Source organism: Acanthochromis polyacanthus, chromosome 11 (genome assembly GCF_021347895.1).
Source record: "Acanthochromis polyacanthus isolate Apoly-LR-REF ecotype Palm Island chromosome 11, KAUST_Apoly_ChrSc, whole genome shotgun sequence".
NCBI lineage: Eukaryota > Metazoa > Chordata > Actinopteri > Pomacentridae > Acanthochromis > Acanthochromis polyacanthus.
In genome coordinates this window covers 23,880,440-23,892,454 of record NC_067123.1, presented here as the reverse complement: position 1 = coordinate 23,892,454, position 12,015 = coordinate 23,880,440, and positions in this window count along the sequence as shown.

Genomic DNA, 12,015 nt, shown 5'->3' with positions numbered 1-12,015 from the left:
AAACAACGACTTCTGTTATGATTGATCAGAGGTGTCATTAGGGGAAATGAAGTTTGTTTTCTTTCTTTCTTCTTTTGTGGTGACAGTCGATGGTTTAGGCTGATGTACAAGCAGATGCATTTGCTGAATTGAAGATCAGCCGGTGTAATTAGTTTTTTTTTTAAATTTTCTCATGAGGGCATAAATCATCATAATTTTACATGCATGAACAAGAAAAATCTCTGTCAGTCTACAACTGATTATCTGTCTCTCTTGCTGATTTGAACATCTGACAAAATCTCCAGTATATATGTGTCTGCAGAGCAGGAAGCTGCACCGAGCTGCACATTTAGAGCATTTTTTAGAGACAGTTATCACAATAGATGATCACTAAAGTGCACAATTTACGACTTAAATGCACAACTTATGGTTTTAAAGGCTGATTTCACTCAGAATATACTTGGAATTGAAAAGGTTTATTCAAAGAGTATTCCACTTTTATTTTGGCCCCGGTAAGTTTGTCTACAGAAGCTGAACTTTCAGGACCCCATCAAGTATTCCACACAAAGTACTACTTCATATAATACCTAAGATTTTAAAGGTTTAATTCACTCAAATAGTACTCATTACAATATCATAAGTTGGTTGCTAAGACTAGCATTTGGACAATTTGTGTAATCTCAAAAAGGACAGTCTGAAAGGTTGGAAATAGGCAGTACACATAGAGGCAGATATATATTTTACACAACAGTAAATAAAAATAAAAGCTAGACACACAAAGGTAAATTAGCTCTATGACTCCTGCAGCAAAATCTCTGATCTATTACCTCCTGATAGACACAGAGACAGACATTAACATGTATAAGCAGATAAAGCACTGATCTATTTGATAAACGACACACATTTCACTTTTTTAACTTGGTAAAATATATTTTATTTTTGACATTTCATGCCACTATACTCGTGTCTGAAGTGAGCACCACCTCTTTATTTTTTCAACTCTTTTTCCAGTCCGCTACAAAATTCCTCCACTTCACTGAAATATTAGACGGACATCATTATCACTGCAAATACTGGTAACACTTAAAAAAGGCACATTCACTAACATTGACACTCCTTAATTAAGGTGACAACTGAAGAGTTCATATACAAAAACAGATAACTCCGTTTTGATAAATTGTCAGAAAACCTTATATTTTATTTTTTACTTGAGATAATATCAATCAAACTGAAGATTTGACTCAGTAGAAAAATACATGACAAAACAGAGAATAAATAAATTATTAGTGTTATTATTATCTAAAGTAAACAATAAAAAATGAGTTTTCTGAAAATTTATAAAACTGAGTTACCTGTTTTTGCAAATGAACTCTTCAACTACTACTATTGGTAAATACTTAAAAGCATTTGAGGACATTGTGTACATTTTAAAAAATACATCTTTTACTTTCACCTTTGATGGTAAGTCAGACCACAGACCTGTTCAGCCTCCTGTAAGGACAGATTTTACTGAACAGACAGACCATATACAATGATATACCAACAGAAAATGGTTCATTTCTAAACAATATAAGTTATATATACCATTTTACAGCAGAACAAGCCATGTTGGACAGATACATACACAAGTAGTGTCATAAAAGGTGCTATTCATTTAGGTAAAGAAACAATTACTTTCTGGAATTCAGGTATTCTTTTAAAACGCAGCCACAAAATGTTATGTCCACTTGGTATAAAATTATAATTATGTTATGATTAAATGCTCTTTATAATTCCAAACTACCGTATAACTGTGTGACTGTGAACTCATATAACCCAATGTACCCAGTAAATTTCCATGATCTAACTTTGACTATGAAAATATAACAAGTTGATCCTGCAAGCAGCCGGTTGAAACTGGCTGCTCAGAAACTGATAATACCAGTGTAACTTGTTTCAGTGCCTGCTTAAAAACTAAACTGTTTCCTCCTATTGCCAGTCACTCGTTCAGGCTCTGCTCTGTCTTGTGCAAGTAAAACTTTGTCTTGACTTGAGAGACGACTCTGAGTATTTATTTGGAGAAGTCAGGATTCCACTGGAGAATTTTTCCTGACACCACTGAAAATAATATTACTAACAAAGGCCCTAAGTGAATCTTTTCTGAGTCAGTCGTCAATGATGACAAAACAGGAACATTTTCAAAGTACCAATAAATGCTGCTCCGTTTCCTTTGACTGGACAATAAAGTCCAGCAGTCAGTGACAGTCTGCATGTGGAGGGGAACTTCCTGGGTGATGTCTCTCTGTAAACTGGTTTAAAGATTCCCTGGAGCAAGCTTCTGGCTTCATCAGTCCAAAAAGCAAACCTCTGGCTATGCCTTTCTAACAATAAGATTCATCTCAGATATTGAATGAGAAAAAGCCAATACATTAGTGAAAATACACGTGAAGGACACACCAAAAAAAGGGGTTCACAAGCCACACGGGGAAGCAGCACCGCCACCGAAGACACCAATCCAGGTGCTCAGCCTCTGAACCAGAACAAACAAAAGCACAATTAACACTCAATCAAAAAGGAACCAAAGATTAAACTACAGGCGATAACAGTTGCCTGTAAAGTAATAACAAAATCAAAGGAAAACATATGAAACCAAAAATATACAGAACACAAAATAATTTCTAAACCAAAGAAATAGGGAATCTAAACAAATTAAACCAATACAGGCCACAATCAGGCGACACGGAGGTAGCAGCAGTCTGCAGCAACCAAGGCGAACCGTAGCCACGGCAAAGCAACAGCGGGATAACAGAGCCAAATGGCCACTAAACACCCAAGGGACACAGAAGACGCATGTTAACAGTACAGCAAATTTATAAGATGATGCCTTACCCCAAAAAACAGACCATGTACCTCCTGAAGGCTGCGTAGTACACACACACACACACACACACACACACACACACACATGTTTGTTTTTCTATACCGGTGGGGACTTACCATTGACTCCCATTCATATCTAACTCCTAACCCTTACCCTAACCCTAACCCAAATCAATGCCTAACCCTAAACAAACGTTTTTGCACTTTTATATTTTTTATTAACAACAATATGGCCAAGAAAACGGTGTTGCCACCCATGGGGACCTCATTTTAAGTCCCCACCGTAAGACAAGTCCCCACCTTTATAGCAAATAGTCAGGTCAAAGTCCCCACCGGAAGAGCAGAAACAAGTACACACACACACACACACACACACACACACACACAGACAGACACAAAAGCAAGCAGGATCACGTCAGAAGTGGGTTAGACGCCGTAGCTTCAGATATATCAGGCCTTTAACATGCAAGCAGGATCCTCGGGAACCATGCCTAAAAAAATGGCCAGTGACCTACCCGCAGCAACTCAAACGCCGTTACTGAACACTCCAGTGAGACACCTGAAATGTCTGAACCTGTTGTGGTATTTTTCTACTCCCCGGCAGAATCTGACTCCCCCTTCGCACACCTTACGTTTCACTCTGTGGCCACTTAACGGCTTTTCTGTTGTACGTTTACTGTTTTTTGTTGTTGTTTTCTACTGTTTTTTTTTAAGTTAAATCTGGTTAAATAGTGAATTGGAGACATGTTTTCCTGTTAAATATGATGAGGTGACAGGTCTCTCCTCTTCTCATCCGTACATTCGCACCACCAGTGTCTAAATGCCATCGGGGAGGATCCAGCTTCTCTCAGCTTCACTGGTATGAGGACATCAGGACAGGGTGTAATCGCCAAATATTGTTCATATTCCATCAGTGTTGTCAATAAAATAATTGTTCACTGAGAAAACTTTCTATCTCCTTATTTAAAATCAGACTCCCCTAAGAATGCAAGAGGTGGCACCAAAATACTTACTTTGTACTTATATATAAAGTGTTTAGTATAAGTATAGTACTTATGTATAAAGTCATTTATTACTGTTGTTATTTTATTGGACCAGTTCACAACAGAATAGAAAAGAATAGAATAGAATAGAAATATTTTATTTATCCCACACCTGTTAAATTATTAGCTACAACAGCAAAAACACCAAATCACAACAAGTTTAAATAAAGAACAGTGTAAATTACAGTCTGTAAAAACAGAATAATCAAATAAGTGGCTAAAGTGATCACAATGTGGCAGATTAAGAACAGAATGACTATTTCGAAACTATAACAGAAATATACAGGTTGAGTTAACTGTGCAGGTTGTATGATATGAAATAATAAAAATGGAGTCAGATTTTGTTGGATCAGTTAACAAAGTCTGACTCCCCTTTATATTGGGAATGCAAGACGTGACACCCTCCGATTTTTTTTTTTAATGGGAACATCGGCACCTCTGCTGCTGTTGTATAAGTTCTTGTGTACATGGTGGCTGATACTGAGTTTTTTGCTTGGAAATTGAATAAATGTAACACAATGCTATCTGGGTGATAAAGGAAGACATGACAAAAGAAAGAAGTCAGTGGACCAATCACACTCCAAATGAAAGGATGCCATCTTAGTGAAAGTTTTTTTCTTGTATGACAATGAAGTCAAACATAATTCTTTGCAAACTATTTACACAACACACACACACACACACACACACACACACACACACACACACACACACACACACACACATGTTTGTACTTCTATCTGTCACGACTCCCTCTTCTCCCTCTCCCACCTGGCTCCCCCAAGACCCTCTCCCTCCTCTTTGTTTTCTTTTCCTCCCTCGTTTCTCCCTCTTCCTCTCTCCCTCCCTCCTTCCCTTCCTCACTGTCCCCTCTGCAGGGCATGAGACGGAGTACGGCCACCAGCTGCTGTTCATCAGCCTAATCAGTGTTCCCTGGAGTCCGGACAGCTGACAACCATTCCACTAATCACCTACCTGGCAATAAAAGACCGGCTCTCACATCCATTCTCCGCCAGATTGTTGCATTAGACTCACGAGTCAGTGCTGTCTAGCCATTATAAATTCTGTTGTGTTTTCGAACTTCAAGCTAACGTGTTTTTCTCCTCTGCCTGCCTCAGATCTGCTGTCTGGACTCCCCATACCTGCCTATTCCCCTCGGAACTGTTTGAACCTCGTTACCCCCTGAGTTCCCTCCTTGGTTTCCCTCAAACACTCCTGCCTGGAACCCCCCACTCCTGCCTGGACCCCCACTTCTGCCTGGATTCCCCACTCCTGCCTGGATCCCCCACTCCTGCCTGGATCCCCCACTCCTGCCTGGATCCCCCACTCCTGCCTGGACCCCCACTCCTGCCTGGACCCCCCACTCCTGCCTAGAACTCGCCGCTCCTCTGAACCCATCTCCTCGTCCACCTCCATCCTTTCAATAAACCCAGTTACAACTTCACTTTGCCTCGGTAGCGTGGTTCCCTGCTCGAGTCCAGACCTGCCTGGTGTGACAGAACAATCTGGCCAACGACATGGACTCGGGGAACCCGCTGCCGGGGCCGGACCACCCATCTGGACCCGATCTTCTCCACGCTGTTTCCGTTCATGGACAGCTACTGGGCCAACACGGCAAGACACTTCGGGACCTTAATGACGCAGGTATGCATTTGAATGCTCAGCTAGAGACGCTAACTAACCAAATGGCACAAGTTGCTTCAGCTCCAGCTATTCTAACCCAGCACAGCCATGCACTGCAGGAACTCGCTAACTCTACCAGACACACCAGTTCACAAGTTGACAGTATTACAGCCCAGCTTAGCCAGATAGCTGCCACGCTTGCACAACAATCAGTCTCTTCCAACCCGCTACCAAATCCTTCTCCTCCACTTGGACCCCCAGTTGCACCCGCTGCACCGCTGTCCCCGACCCGTGAACCACACGTTCCCCACCCAGAACGATATTCAGGCAGCCAAGGAGCCTGCCGTGAGTTCCTGATGCAGGTCTCTCTCGTCTTCGGCATGCAGCCCCAAACTTATCGCACCGATGAACAAAAGATTTCCTATACTCTCAACCTACTTACCGGGTCAGCACTCCGCTGGGGGACGGCGGTGTGGCAGAATCGGAGACCAGTCTGTCAGTCTTACGAAGCCTTCACCGAGGAGATGCGGCGAGTGTTTGACCATCCAGTGAGAGGAGGAGATGCATCAAGACGTCTGGGGAGCCTGATTCAAGGGGGCAGAGTGTGGCAGATTACGCCGTAGAATTCCGGACCCTGGCGGCAGACACCGACTGGAACGACTCAGCACTGAAATACCAATTCCAAAGAGGGTTGAATGAGGATTTAAAGGATGAGCTCGCACCGAGGGATGAAGCACCGGATTTGGATGCTCTTATTGAGCTAACGATTCGTATAGACAACCGGCTGAGGGAACGTCGGCGTGAGAAAAGGGCTCGCCCCACCCAAGCCTCCCGATCTCCTCAGACCTACCGCTCCAGTCTCCCAGTCCAGCCCCGCTCCTACCCCGGCGGACACGGCTCCAGCCCCCCGCTCAGACCCAGTTCCTTAGCCCGTTCCTTGCCCTCGGCTCCGATCCTACCAGTGCCGGGGGAGGAGCCTATGCAGCTTGGCCGGGCCCATCTCACCGAGGAGGAGAAGGCGACCCGCCGGCGACTGGGGGTCTGCCTTTACTGTGGTGAGATGGGTCACTTTGCATCCACCTGCCCGGCCAAGCCGGGAAACGCCGCAGCTCGCCAGTGACCGGGGAGGTCCTGGTGAGCTGCACTACGGTCTCCCCCCCGTCGACTCACCTTCGGGTGACGGCCACTGTCCTGTGGGGTGTTCACCAACATCCAGTCGCGGCACTGGTGGACTCCGGGGCTGAGGGCAATTTCATGGCGGAAGTCCTAGCCAAACAGTTAAAAATCCCCTGTGAACCAATTCGACCTCCCCTCAGCGCAATCTCTTTGAATGGACGCCACCTAGCCCGAGTAAGATACCAAACCGTCCCAGTTACCATGCGCATTTCTGGAAATCATACAGAATCCTTGGTATTCTGCATCCTGCCCGATTCTCACACTTCCCTAGTTCTAGGTTTCCCCTGGCTCAGATTACATAACCCCCACATAGACTGGACTCAGGGAAAGATCCTCACCTGGAGCCGGACCTGCCATGCCTCCTGTCTTATTTCTGCCCCTGCCCCCGGTAGTCCCACACCTCCTGCCCGACCTCCACCTCCAGACCTTGCCGGCGTCCCCCCCAAATACCATGACCTTGCCCCGGTTTTTGATAAGGAACAAGCCCTGTCCTTACCCCCGCACAGACCCTACGATTGTGCTATAGAACTCCTGAAAGATGCACCCCTACCGACAGGAAGGCTCTATAACCTGTCCAAACCCGAACAAACAGCCATGGAAGAATACGTTAAAGAGTCCCTGGCCGCCGGCCTGATCCGCCCTTCCACATCTCCAGTCGGGGCAGGATCCTTCTTTGTTGGGAAGAAAGACGGCGGACTACGGCCCTGCGTGGACTACCGGGGGCTGAACAAGATCACCATCAGAAACAGGTACTCCCTTCCGTTAATTGATTCGGCATTCACTCCCCTTCATGGGGCCCAGATTTTCTCTAAACTCGATCTCCGTAATGCATATCATTTGGTTCGGATTCGGGAGGGGGATGAGTGGAAGACGGCATTTAACACCCCTCTGGGGCATTTTGAGTATTTGGTTATGCCATTTGGTTTGACCAATGCGCCTGCCGTCTTCCAACATCTCGTGAACGACGTCCTGCGGGATTTCCTGAACCGGTGCGTCTTTGTTTACCTTGACGACATCCTGATCTTCTCCCGCAGCTTGGAGGAGCACCGTCGACACGTAAGAGAGGTACTGGAGCGCCTTCTCGAAAATCGCCTTTTTGTTAAGGCGGAGAAGTGCGTGTTCCATGTGTCGACGGTGCCCTTTCTCGGTTACATCATAGCTGCGGGGGAGGTCAGGATGGACCCAGCAAAGATAGCGGCGGTGGAGGATTGGCCGGAGCCCGGGGACCGCAAACAGCTCCAGCGGTTCCTGGGCTTCGCCAATTTCTACCGCCGCTTCATTCAAAACTACAGCCAGATCGCAGCACCCCTGACAGCCCTCACTTCCGCGTCCTGTAAATTCTCCTGGTCCCCTGCCGCGCACCATGCCTTTGTTACCCTGAAATCTCGCTTCACCTCCGCTCCAATTCTCATTCAGCCAGACCCGCACAGGCCGTTCATCGTCGAGGTCGACGCCTCGGACACCGGGGTGGGGGCGGTGTTGTCGCAGCGCACTGACGGAGATGGTAAACTTCACCCTTGTGCTTTCTATTCCCGCAAGCTCTCTCCTGCAGAAAGAAACTATGATGTAGGCAACCGGGAACTGCTGGCGGTGAAGCTGGCGCTGGAGGAGTGGAGACACTGGCTGGAGGGGGCTGAGCAGCCGTTCCTGGTGTGGACCGACCACAAAAACCTTCAGTATCTACAAACGGCAAAAAGACTAAATCCTAGGCAAGCCAGGTGGGCCCTATTCTTTGACCGCTTTCATTTTTCTCTGTCTTATCGCCCAGGGTCCCGCAATGGAAAACCGGACGCTCTTTCTCGAGTTAACTCAAAAGACAACTCCCCAGAGAAACCAGGAAATATTCTGTCCCCGCGCCACCTGGCTTGCCTCACATGGGATATAGAGACCACCGTCCGCCGAGCCCAACAGACACAGGTGTTCCCTGAGGCCGGTCCCCCAGGAACGCTGTTCGTCCCGGAGGCCGCCCGCCCAGACGTCCTCCGGTGGAGCCACTCCAGTCAGTTGTCATGCCACCCAGGGGTGACCCGGACGCTGGAGGTTCTTCGCCGGAGGTTTTGGTGGCCTTCCATGCTCAAGGATTGCCAAGAATACATCGCCGCCTGCTCCGTCTGTGCACAAAATAAAATCTCCACTCAACCCTCCCCAGGACTGCTTCACCCTCTTCCGATTCCTCGGCGACCTTGGTCCCATATTGCACTAGATTTTGTAACCGGCCTGCCCCCGTCCCGCGGCTTTACCACCATTCTCACCATCATTGATCGTTTCTCCAAATTTGGTCACTTTATCCCACTACCCAAACTCCCTTCCGCCCGTGAAACTGCAGATCTCCTCGTTTCTCACATTTTTCGAGCCCATGGTATTCCAATCGACATAGTATCCGATAGAGGTCCCCAGTTCACCTCTTTAGTCTGGCGTTCGTTCTGTTCTGCTCTCGGGGCCAAGGTCAGCCTTTCATCTGGTTTCCACCCTCAAAGTAATGGCCAGACGGAGCGGCTAAATCAGGAGATGGAGGCCACCCTCCGGTGTATGGCATCCAGGAACCCCAGCTCCTGGTGCTCACAGCTCCCCTGGGTGGAATATGCTCATAACACCCTCCCCAGCGCCTCCACCGGCCTGTCCCCCTTCCATTGTGCCTACGGATACCAACCGCCCCTCTTCCCAGATCAGGAGAGAGATATTGCCGTGACATCGGTGAGGGATCATCTCCGGCGGTGTGCCCGCACCTGGCGACAGGCTCGCGCCGCCCTCCTCCGAGCCTCCCGTCGTACCCAGAACCAGGCAAACCGACATCGGTCCGAGGCGCCGATCTACGCTCCCGGTCAGCGGGTCTGGTTGAGGTCCAAGGATCTGCCCCTCCGTGCTTCCCCTAAGAAACTATCCCCCCGATTCATCGGCCCCTTCACTATTGATAAAATTATCAATCCCGTCGCCGTCCGCCTTCGCCTGCCCTCCTCGATGAGGATCCACCCCACTTTCCATGTGTCCCAAGTGAAACCGGTTCAGGAAAGCCCGCTGGCCCCTCCCGTTCCGACCCCTCCGCCCCCCCGGCTCCTGGATGGGGATCCCATTTTTACTGTGTCCCGCCTCCTGGACGTCCGCCGCCGGGGTAGGGGCCTTCAGTATCTTGTGGACTGGGAGGGCTATGGACCGGAAGAACGCTCTTGGGTCCCTAAGTCCCGCATTCTGGACCCTTCCCTGATTCGGGACTTCCACCGGGCTCATCCCAACCACCCTCGTCGGGCGCCGGGAGGCACCCCTTGAGGGGGGGTACTGTCACGACTCCCTCTTCTCCCTCTCCCACCTGGCTCCCCCAAGACCCTCTCCCTCCTCTTTGTTTTCTTTTCCTCCCTCGTTTCTCCCTCTTCCTCTCTCCCTCCCTCCTTCCCTTCCTCACTGTCCCCTCTGCAGGGCATGAGACGGAGTACGGCCACCAGCTGCTGTTCATCAGCCTAATCAGTGTTCCCTGGAGTCCGGACAGCTGACAACCATTCCACTAATCACCTACCTGGCAATAAAAGACCGGCTCTCACATCCATTCTCCGCCAGATTGTTGCATTAGACTCACGAGTCAGTGCTGTCTAGCCATTATAAATTCTGTTGTGTTTTCGAACTTCAAGCTAACGTGTTTTTCTCCTCTGCCTGCCTCAGATCTGCTGTCTGGACTCCCCATACCTGCCTATTCCCCTCGGAACTGTTTGAACCTCGTTACCCCCTGAGTTCCCTCCTTGGTTTCCCTCAAACACTCCTGCCTGGAACCCCCCACTCCTGCCTGGACCCCCACTCCTGCCTGGACCCCCACTTCTGCCTGGATTCCCCACTCCTGCCTGGATTCCCCACTCCTGCCTGGATCCCCCACTCCTGCCTGGATCCCCCACTCCTGCCTGGACCCCCACTCCTGCCTGGACCCCCCACTCCTGCCTAGAACTCGCCGCTCCTCTGAACCCATCTCCTCGTCCACCTCCATCCTTTCAATAAACCCAGTTACAACTTCACTTTGCCTCGGTAGCGTGGTTCCCTGCTCGAGTCCAGACCTGCCTGGTGTGACACTATCTTAGTGAGGACATCCATAAGCGTAATGCATTTCCTCGAGCCTTACCATAACCTTAACCATCACAACTGATTGCCTAAACTTAATCCTTACCCTAACCAAACCTCAATTCATACCTGTTCTCTAAAAACAAGTCTTCACCGTCAAACATGGCTGTTTCAAAGTGAGGACCGGCCAAAATGTCCTCCCTTTGTAAAAATGTCCTCACTTTGAGAGTTAAATGCAGAAAATGGTACTCACCATGTAGCAAGTACAAGAACACACACACACACACACACACACACACACACACACACACACACACACACACACACACACACACAGTGTATTCCTGTCCTTGTGGGGATCTACCATTGACTCCCATTCATATCTGAGAACAGAGTTCATGAATTTTGGTGACTGTGGTCACTGAATGCATTTTGTGTGAAAGCAATGGAAAGTGATTCACAGTTCGGTCCACATGGACTGCTGTTTTGCAGACTGTGTTAAGAGTTTTGAACATGTGACTTCAGTTTCGTCCAATGCATGTTAGCAATCGAAAAAAACTGTAAATTCAGTTTGGAATATGTGCTTTGCAAAGTGCTAAGATATTTTTTAAAAAAGTAGCGTTATTTACCTTGTTACCGCCGGGCATTATTTCATTTGGACGAGGGATTCCCCAAATGAATCTAAGAAGACAGCCCCCTTCTCAGAGGGGAAGATGACCTACGTGGAAATACAATTTATGAACATTGTAAAGATATACAATGCAGATGAAATTTTTCTCAACCTTTTAGAACATAGATGAGTCCACAATGCAGAGAAACTGCAGAGGATAAAAGCTTCAGTTTGCACAGCTTTAGTCTACAGAGTAGCACATACAGCTCCAACATTACATACCAACTTTCATGTGTTAGATTAGGAATGGCAGATTAATGTTAGAGCCTTACTATTTTAATACTACTAAATGTTGTCCAGGTATGTACAGAATGGCACCCAGAAATATTGGTGCAATGTTCTGTTTGTTGTCCTGAGCTGGGTGTATGTCCTTATTTCTTTTTAGTTTTTGAAACACCTTCAGTATCATAAAGCTGTTGAAATGATCAGTCTGTCTTTAAAATGAAAAGGTCTATCTTGGGTCAGAACACGATTAGAATTGATGTTCTTGGTTTTGATACACATATAAACATCCCCACTGTTGCATATTCCTGGTTATTTTTTATTTTTTTTAAACAGTTATAATTCATTCATTTGAACTGTGCAAATAATGTGCAATGTGTAACATTTACTTCTGGGCAATAATGC